The sequence below is a fragment of the Chiloscyllium plagiosum genome, chromosome 11 (assembly GCF_004010195.1).
Source record: "Chiloscyllium plagiosum isolate BGI_BamShark_2017 chromosome 11, ASM401019v2, whole genome shotgun sequence".
Lineage (NCBI taxonomy): Eukaryota > Metazoa > Chordata > Chondrichthyes > Orectolobiformes > Hemiscylliidae > Chiloscyllium > Chiloscyllium plagiosum.
The window spans coordinates 7,644,608-7,653,639 of record NC_057720.1 but is presented as its reverse complement, the minus strand read 5'-3'; positions in this window follow the sequence as shown (position 1 = coordinate 7,653,639).

Sequence of the window (9,032 nt, the reverse complement as noted above, 5' to 3'; positions counted from 1 at the left end):
CCTTTGGGAAAATTAGGGATGAGCAACAAATGCTGACCTAGCCAGCAATGTACACGTTCCTTGAGCAAATATTTAAAAAGATCTTACGTAAATGCTGTTTTTTTTCCTTCTTCTTTGGAAACGAAGTACATGGCAAACATATTAAGCTCGCAATTATGCTGCTTGCAATTAAAATCAGGCGTTTCACACTTGTTAAACTGCTTTTTTTTTCACTGTTACAGACTGTGATTTTCATGTGTACAGTTTTAAATGTCCCTCCATTAATTTGGCATTCTCAAAGCTGCACTGCTTCTCTTTGGAGCACTGTATTAATATAAAAGTTCTCTTTCAACAATTAAGAAGTAGTGCTGCTCTTGAATTCACAGAACCTAATAGCTCTTCAAATGTGCTTCTGAATTTTTTCTCGCTATTGATTGCTCAGCTTGAATCCATTGTCAAAATGTGTAGTGCTGGAAAAGCACAGCCCGGTCAGGCAGCATCGGAGAAGCTGGAGAGTCGATATTTCAAGTATTAGCCCTTCATCAGGAATGTGGGGGGGAGAGGCCCAGTTCAAGAGGACGGTGCTGAGTTGGAGGGTTGGACCTGGGATGAGGTGGTGGGAGGGGAGATGAGGAAACTGGTAAAGCCAACGTTGATCCCGTATGGTTGGAGGGTCCCAAGGCAGAAGATGAGGTGTTATTCCTCCAGTCGTTGGGTGGTTTGGATTTGGCGGTGGAAGAGGCCCAGGACTCTCATATCCTTGGTGTATTGGGAGGGGAGAGTTGAAGTGGTTGGCCACAGGGCAGTGGGGTTGTTTGGTGAGCGTGTCTTTGAGATGTTCCCTGAAACGTTCCATGAGTTGGTGTCCTGTCTCCCCAATATAATGGTGACCACATTGAGAGCAACAGACACAGTAAATGAGATTTGTGGATGTGCAGGAAAATCTCTCCCGGATGTGGAAGGATCCTTTGGGGTCTTAGGTGGAGGTGAGGGGAAGGTATGGGAGTAGGTTTTACACCTCGTGTGGTTGCAGGGGCATCCACTGTCCCACTGGCAGAGTCCCCTGCTCTTTCTAGCATTCTTTGTTTCTAAAATTGACTTGTACTTCATTGCATCAGGATGTTTAGTTCTTCAAACGGAACCAAATTCAAACCAAATAAATTGAAATGAGAGTGGCTTCTTGCCTGGATGTAAAATGCCATGATGTCCAGACATCTTTGAAATACGAAGCAGTGATAATCTGGAATTAAAACAAAAAATGCTGGGGAAACTCCGCAGTAAATATTGTAACAGTACATCTGAAGTAGTTTGCCATATTGCTGGTCCTCTGTTTTGATGAGGAAACATTTGCAGGGTTGTGAAGAAAAGACAGGGAGGTGAGAACTTCCTCAGGTATAGAATTGGCATGGATACAGTGGGCCAAATAGTCGCTTCTGATGTTGTCATTCTTCTGCTGTTCTATAAAAGTGAGACATGTTCCTAAGTAAAATCAACAAGTCAAAATGCAAACGAGTTTGAGTGGAAAGCTGTTCTGCAGAAATATTGTTGATTTGCAATCATTGTTTCTTTTTCTCTTTCCTTTTTGTTCATGCACTTACTTTTGAGGAAACTAAAATAGAAACTGCTGGAGAAGCTCAGCAGGTCTGGCAGCATCTGTAGAGAAAAAAAACAGGGTCAATGATTCAAGTTCATATTCCCTTCTTCGGAACAGAAATGAATTCAAATTGCACCAGCTACAATCATTGGGATTCGAACCCAAGCCCTCAAAGCATTCACCTAGGCCTCTGGATTATGAGTCAATGGATATTACCACCATCTACTATTCCATCACCTTTCTCCACACCCTTGCAAATATCTCTTCCAAATCTGCTTTGAAAGTTTCTTTTAAAAATAAAATTGCCTTCCATGGGGCGGTGTGGTGGCTCAGTGGTTAGCACTGCTACCTCACAGTACCAGAGACCTGGGTTCAAATCCAGCCTTGGGTGACTGTCTGTGTGGAGTTTGCCCATTCTTCCCATGTTTGTGTGGGCTTCCTTCAAGTATTCTGATTTCTCTCTGACAGTCCAAACATGTGCTGGTTAGGTGGATTGGCCATGCTAAATTGCCCATAGTGTGCAGGGTGGGTAGGTTAGCCATAGAGAATGCAGGGATGGGGTAGGGTGAGGTGGCTGGGTAAGATGCACTGAGGGTCTGCGTGGACTCAATTGTCCAAATGACCTGTTTCCACAGTGTAGGGATCCTATGATCCTTTTTCAGGCAATGCATTTCAGATCATAATTCACTGTCGCCTCTTTCTCCACTTGTCTCCCCTCTTTGAATGTTCTGCCAGTTATCTTAAACCTGGATTCCCTTAAATTATCAACCTCTTTGCTGGTTTCTCCATTTTCTGCTATTCAGTCATGAACTAGGCAAAGCCAAAATCAATCATCCATCTGTAATTTACTAAGAACACCTCTGTGAGCTGCTGCTGTCCACGTTGTGTATTTCTTCCCCAGCTTTTCTGTCCTGGAGCATGACATGGTCATGAGAGATGACGTTTTTCCCAACAAGCAGCAATGGATTCATGGTCATCATTAGACTCTTACTTCTAGATTTTTGATCAAATTCAAATTCCACCATCTGCCATGGCAGAATTCAAGCCCAGCCTCCCAGACATTTTCTGTGTCGAGAGTCTAGTGATAATGCCAGTAGGCCTTTGCCTCTCCAGGGCACTGGGGATGATCAGATCAGCCGTGATGTCATAGAATGAAGGAGCAGACTCAATGGGCTGAATGGCCTACTTCTGTTCCTACATTCATCCCATTGACATTTCTATGGGTCTGGAGTTGCATGTGGGCCAGACGCTGGGAAGAAAGACAGATTTCTTGCCGTAAAGGAAACTAATTTAATCATTTTGGTTTTTTAAGATGTCATTATCTGGCAATTTCATGGTCATCATGAGATTGCCATTGTATTTCAGATGTATTAATTAAGTTTAAATCGCTCCGGGCAATGGGATTGAAGTTTGCAATTCCAGATTATTCTTCTGGCTTCTGGTATACTCATCTAACAATGTTCCTGCTTTACTGGGGGTTGAAAACTCTTTCATTAAATCTGATCTCAAACTTCTTTGCTGTGAGAACAGCAAGCCCCAGTATCGCCAATTTCTGCACACACCTGAAAACGCTCGTTGAAACAAACTTGAAATTGATTTTTCTCCGCCAAAAGGCCTGGGTTCAAGTCCTACCTCCTCCTGAGGTAATTGGAGCTGAGTCCATGAAAAGATCAGCCATGATCTGATTGAATGGCAGAGCAGGCTCGAGGGGCTAGATGGCCTACTCCTGCTCCTAGTTCTTATGTTCTTATAGAGTGTGCAATAACATCTCAAAAGACATTGTTTGAAAAATATCTCTAATAACATAATGGAGAATGAAATTTATTTCAAGCAGTAACATGTTAAAAACATTGAAAGCAAGGTATTCTAATGGGGGGGGGGGGTCTTGTGGCATGATAGTAATATCTCTAGCTCTGCACCAGGAGGCCTGAGTTCCAGTCCTGTTTGTTCAAATACCTCTGAACAGGTTGATCAAAACTAATAGCAGCCTAATGCTTCAGATCAGGTGCTGAGTCCATCTCACACAGGGTTAAACCTGCCTTTTCTCTCTCCTCGTCACTGGTTTATTTTTGAAGTTTCCATTTCGGATTTGCATCACTTCTCTGATGTTGCTTTTCATCCACAGCATCACCTCTAACTTTCACAAAACAAACTCAAACCCGTCAGGTTGAACACGTTCCGACACAGCAGTCAGTCCGTCAATGAAATGTTAGAGTAAGTGACTATGCAAACTGTGATCTTGTACAAGAAATTGTAAAGTGATATTTGATTCTATAAAGATGTCACAGAGATGTTTATAGATGTACAATTGAAACAATGTGTGTATGGTGTCAGTGTATGTGTGCTTTGTGTATGTCAGTGTGTGTGAGAGCGTGTCTATGTGTGAGTGTGTGTGTCTGTGTTTTGTGTGTGTGTCACTGTATGTGTACTTTGTGCATGTCAGTGTGTGTGTGTCAGTATATGTGTGCTTTGTGCATGTCAGTGTGTGTGTGTCAGTATATGTGTGCTTTGTGCATGTCAGTGTGTGTGTGTCAGTATATGTGTGCTTTGTGCATGTCAGTGTGTGTGTGTCAGTATATGTGTGCTTTGTGCATGTCAGTGTGTGTGTGTCAGTATATGTGTGCTTTGTTGTGTATGTGTATGTGTGTGTGCATGTGTGTGTGAAAGAGAGAGAAAGAGAGAGAGAGAGAGAGACATGTATACAATATTAATTGGGAATTTCAACTTCATGGTGAAGCCAAGCTGCGAGTGAGGGGTGTGGGGAGCTATGGACATATGGTCAGAAATAAAGGTGACAATGCTGGGGTTTAAATTCGCCACCTCCAGGAGAACCAAATGTGCATTGAGAGATAAGCAGGGACAAGCTCAAAATAACAGATCCAAATTGGCACAGGTTTCTCTTTTATATTTTGTGCACGTGAAATTTGTGATCAACTCGCAATTAGCACCTTTGCTGATCAAGTCTTTTGTCGGAATGCAGCTGGCTGTCTGAAGATGACAGCAATTGCTTCAACACGGCTTTTTCTTCCTTGTGTGGGGAGGGGGGAGGGAGGGGAATTGAATCTTTGTGTGTTGTGCTGCTGGTTCTGTCATTTAAAGAAACGGCTGTCTCCCTGTGAAAGGCACTGCCGTGAAGGAAGGGTAGATATGCAACCAAGGTTTACTGCTGATGCTCTGCAGCCGGCATTTACAATCCAAACAGGGGAGCACCAGGAGCCTGCAGTGTCTGATGACACGCTCAATGTTATCATGAATATGATGGCATTCTGCGTTTTGATATTCCATATGCCTGACATACTATAATTTTAATGAAAAGACCATTCCAAAAGCAGCTTAATACATTTACATTGCCTCTTTACAAGAGGACTTAAGATCTGCCTGGCAAATATCTTTTTTTTAAATTACCCCTGCTAAATATTTTATGATCTTATAGACTAAAAGCCACAAAGGTCAGCTTGCTTTGCATTATGTAGGAATCAATGCCATGCACAGTAATCCAGTTTAACTCTTTGAGGGCCAGAGGCTGCTTTGCTGAAGGACAATTTATCACCTTTTAGCACATTTTGACTGGTTCAGTTGGCTAGATGTGGTGCAAAACTATGCCAATGCTGTGGGTTCAAATCATGGTACCAACTGAGGTCTGTTTTACATCTTGTCTCCATGTTTGATGCAGAGTGGTGTCCCTTGAGCTGAGTGCCCCCCTCCAACAGAGAATGGACTGAGGCTAATTGCCTACAAAATTGCATTTTTGAGATTGTGGAAAGTAACCTCCATTTGGAAAAAGCCCAGATATCATTTAAAAACCGAAAGAACTGCGGATGCTGTAAAACAAAAACAAAAGTATAAATTGCTGGAGAAGCTCAGCAGGTTTGACAGCGTCTGTGGAGAGAAATCAGAGTTAACGTTTCAGGTCGAATAAACCTTTCCTCAGAACAGCATATTTTTGTTCCCGATAGCATTTGTTGGAAGCTTGGAAGAGAAGAAAGAAATGACATTCTATGTAAATGCAACTTAGTACGTTCTTATTTGCAATGGCAGTGAACACAGACCCCTGTTTTCATCATTGTCATTGTTTCATGCTCATTCATGCAAGCAAACTTGCCCTCACACTCGCTCTTTCTCAGTTTCCCTTTGTCTCAGACACCATCAAAGAATGCAACAAGATCAGGAATTTTTGTGAATTTTCTGTGTATCCGGAAGTGGTCAGAGTTTATTCTTTTTCAACACAGAATCTCTCACTGGCAAGTTCTGCATCATTACTGTTGAGGGCTTCGACTGAAGCCCAGTTGTGTGCTTCCTTTATTTATCTGGAACCAATCTCATTGAAATTTAAATCCACTGGGAAGCATGAGGTCCATTTGTGTTTGCGGCTGATTTGCCCAAATGATTTTTGATTCGTTTAGTTCCTCTCTCAGATGGAACCTGTTTCTCACTCTCTCTGCTATGCTGAGGCCCAGTGCACCAGCTGTCCTGCTGTACCTTATTCAAATGATTGACTCCAGACATTCATCCCCCTGGGGCTGTGGAGGCTGAAGGCAGCATCCTGACAGCACTCCTAGAGTGTGATGGAGCTTTGGGATTCCATCCCACAATGTGCAGGGAGAGAGATTTTCTGTTGAGTATGGTGTGGGGAGCAGGAGATGGGCGAGGTCTGACTGAGTGAGAGCAACTCAGAATGCCATTTGCAACTGATCCCTCAGGCCACACAGCAATGTGACTTGGAAATATATCATCACACCTTCATTGTTTGCTGGGTCAAAGCCCTGAATCTTTCTCCATAACCGAATTCTAGGGTCTCAATTGCTTGCAAATGACAAGGGTCTTGGCTGCAGGCTTTAAAACAGTAAGATCCTTTTTATTTTTGAGGAGATACGTTATTTCATTTTCTACTCAGGCACTTAACAGGCAGTGCCAGGTCTTTCCATGGTATCTAGGACCTCACCTGGTGTCCTCAAGGGAAACAATGGCTGCAGCCTATGTTCAGTACACCTGAGGCCTTGGGGCATCACTGGAGGCCTGACCACGGGGTCAGTGATGGCCGGAGATGATGATGGGGGTGGGCGGTGTTAATGGAGGACAGTAGTTAGCAGCCAGGACACCGATGTGGTGCTCAGTGACTTCCCCGCTTCCTGATGCCAGGTCTCTCTATCAAGCACTGCACACCTCTGGCTGGGGACTGTCTCCCCAAGAATTCTCCAGTGTCCCTTCGTGGGCATTTCTGATGTGCATCCCACTTGGTGAGTATGCCTCACCATTCACCATTCTGTCAGCAGTGATTGAAGTCCTTACTGGGGGTTTGGTTATAGTCATAGAGATTCACAGCATGGAAACAGACCCTTCAGTCCAACTCGTCCACGCCAACCAGATATCCTAACTTAATCTAGTCCCGTTTGCCAGCACTTGGCCCGTATCCTTCTCAGAGGAGAAAGTGAGGACTGCAGATGCTGGCGATCAGAGCTGAAAATGTGTTGCTGGAAAAGCGCAGCAAGTCAGGCAGCATCCAAGGAACAGGAGAATTGACGTTTTGGGCATAAGCCCTTCTTCAGCCCTTCCTATTCATGTATCCATCCAGATGCCTTTTAAATGTTGCAATTGTATCAGCCTCCACCACTTTCTCTGGCAGCTCATTCCACACACGCACCACCCTCTGTGTGGAAAAAGTTGTCCCTCAAGTCCCTTTTAAATGTCTCCCTAAACCTGTGCCCTTTAGTTTTGGACTCCCTCACCCTGGGGAAAGAACTTGCCTATTTATCCTATCCATGCCCCTCATGATTTTATAAACCTTGATAAGGGCACCCCTCAGCCTGTAATGCTCCAGGGAAAATAGCCCCAGCCTATTCAGCCTCTCCCTAAAGCTCAAATCCTCCACCCCTGGCAACATCCTTGTAGAAATTGCTGACATGAAGACCTCACTTCGCTAATGTTGGAAAGTAAGAAGAAATAAAGTAGGTTTCCACCCAGTTCCCGCACTTCTGGTTAATTGCAGCCCCGCCCCATCCCCAAACCTCTGATCATGTCATCAAGCTGGGGATGCAAATGCCAAAGATTGAGGTGCAGGGGCATCAGGCTGTATGCACCGCAACACAAGAATGCAGCTCACCACCACCTTGCAAATGTGTCCCCATCAACCTGTTTGGAGATGTTATTACACATTGCTGGAACAGTACGGAGTTGAACCCAAACCCCTGGCTCAGAGTTAAGGACACGACCACTACCATACCTCCACTATCATATCAAGGACAATTAGGGATGGGTAACAAATGCTAGCTTTGCAGATGAAGCTCACCTCCTCTGAATAAATAAATAAAGAAAAGCCAACGCTTTAGAAATCACAGTGACAGAAACCCAGTTTGTAACTAAAGATTTCACTGAAGCTGTTTCCCATCTTTTGGGTCAGAAGTGACCCCTAGTGGAAGGTTGTGTACCTGTTTCACGTTGCCAGGTGAATCAGGGTGGGTGCAAGTGATGAACAACTGTCTTCACAATGAATGTCCTTTCTCCTTTTCCCTGAGAATCCTTCGGCGCATTGTCAGCAACATCCTCTTTCATGCACAGATAGTTTCAGCCATAACTAATCTGAGGGAGAGAGCAGACTTGCTCATATCAGGGAGTGGGTCTTGGAGTTGGACTCAATTTGACACAAATATATCATAAGACAAAATCCGTGTAATTTTCTTTGAACGATGGAAATGTAATAGCACTTAAACAAAAACAGAAGTTGCTGGCAAAACTCAGAACAGTCCTGATGAAGAGTCACCAGATCAGAAACGTTAACTCTGCTCTCTCCGCATTGATACTGCCTGACCCGCTGAGTTTCACCAGCAATTTCTATCATTACTTCAGATGTTGATCACCTTAGTTCTTTGTTTCGTATTAGAGCAGCACTTAAAAAGCTCAGCCCCATCCAGCCACATGACATAAATTGTTGTTCTGGGTTCTGAGGAAGGGTCACCGGACCCTAAACATTAACTCTGATTTCTCTCCACAGTTGCTGCCAGACGTGCTGAGCTTTTCCAGTAATTTTATTTGAGAAATTGTAAAACTTGATGGCCCATTGACCACCATTATTCACTCTGTTCACCAATGATGCACATTGGCAGCAGTGTATAGCATTTTCAAAGTTTCTGAGAAGATTTGTAGCTCGGGTGCTCGTTGTTGTGGTTCTGTTCGCCGAACTGGGAATTTGTGTTGCAGACATTTCGTCCCCTGTCTCGGTGACATCCTCAGTGCTTGGGAGCCTCCTGTGAAGCGCTTCTGTGATGTTTCCTCCAGCATTTGTAGTGGTTTGTCTCTGCCGCTTCCGGTTGTCAGTTCCAGCTGTCCGCTGCAGTGGCCGGTATATTGGGTCCAGGTCGATGTGCTTATTGATTGAATCTGTGGATGAGTGCCATGCCTCTAGGAATTCCCTGGCTGTTCTCTGTTTGGCTTGTCCTATAATAGTAGCGTTGTCCCAGTCGAA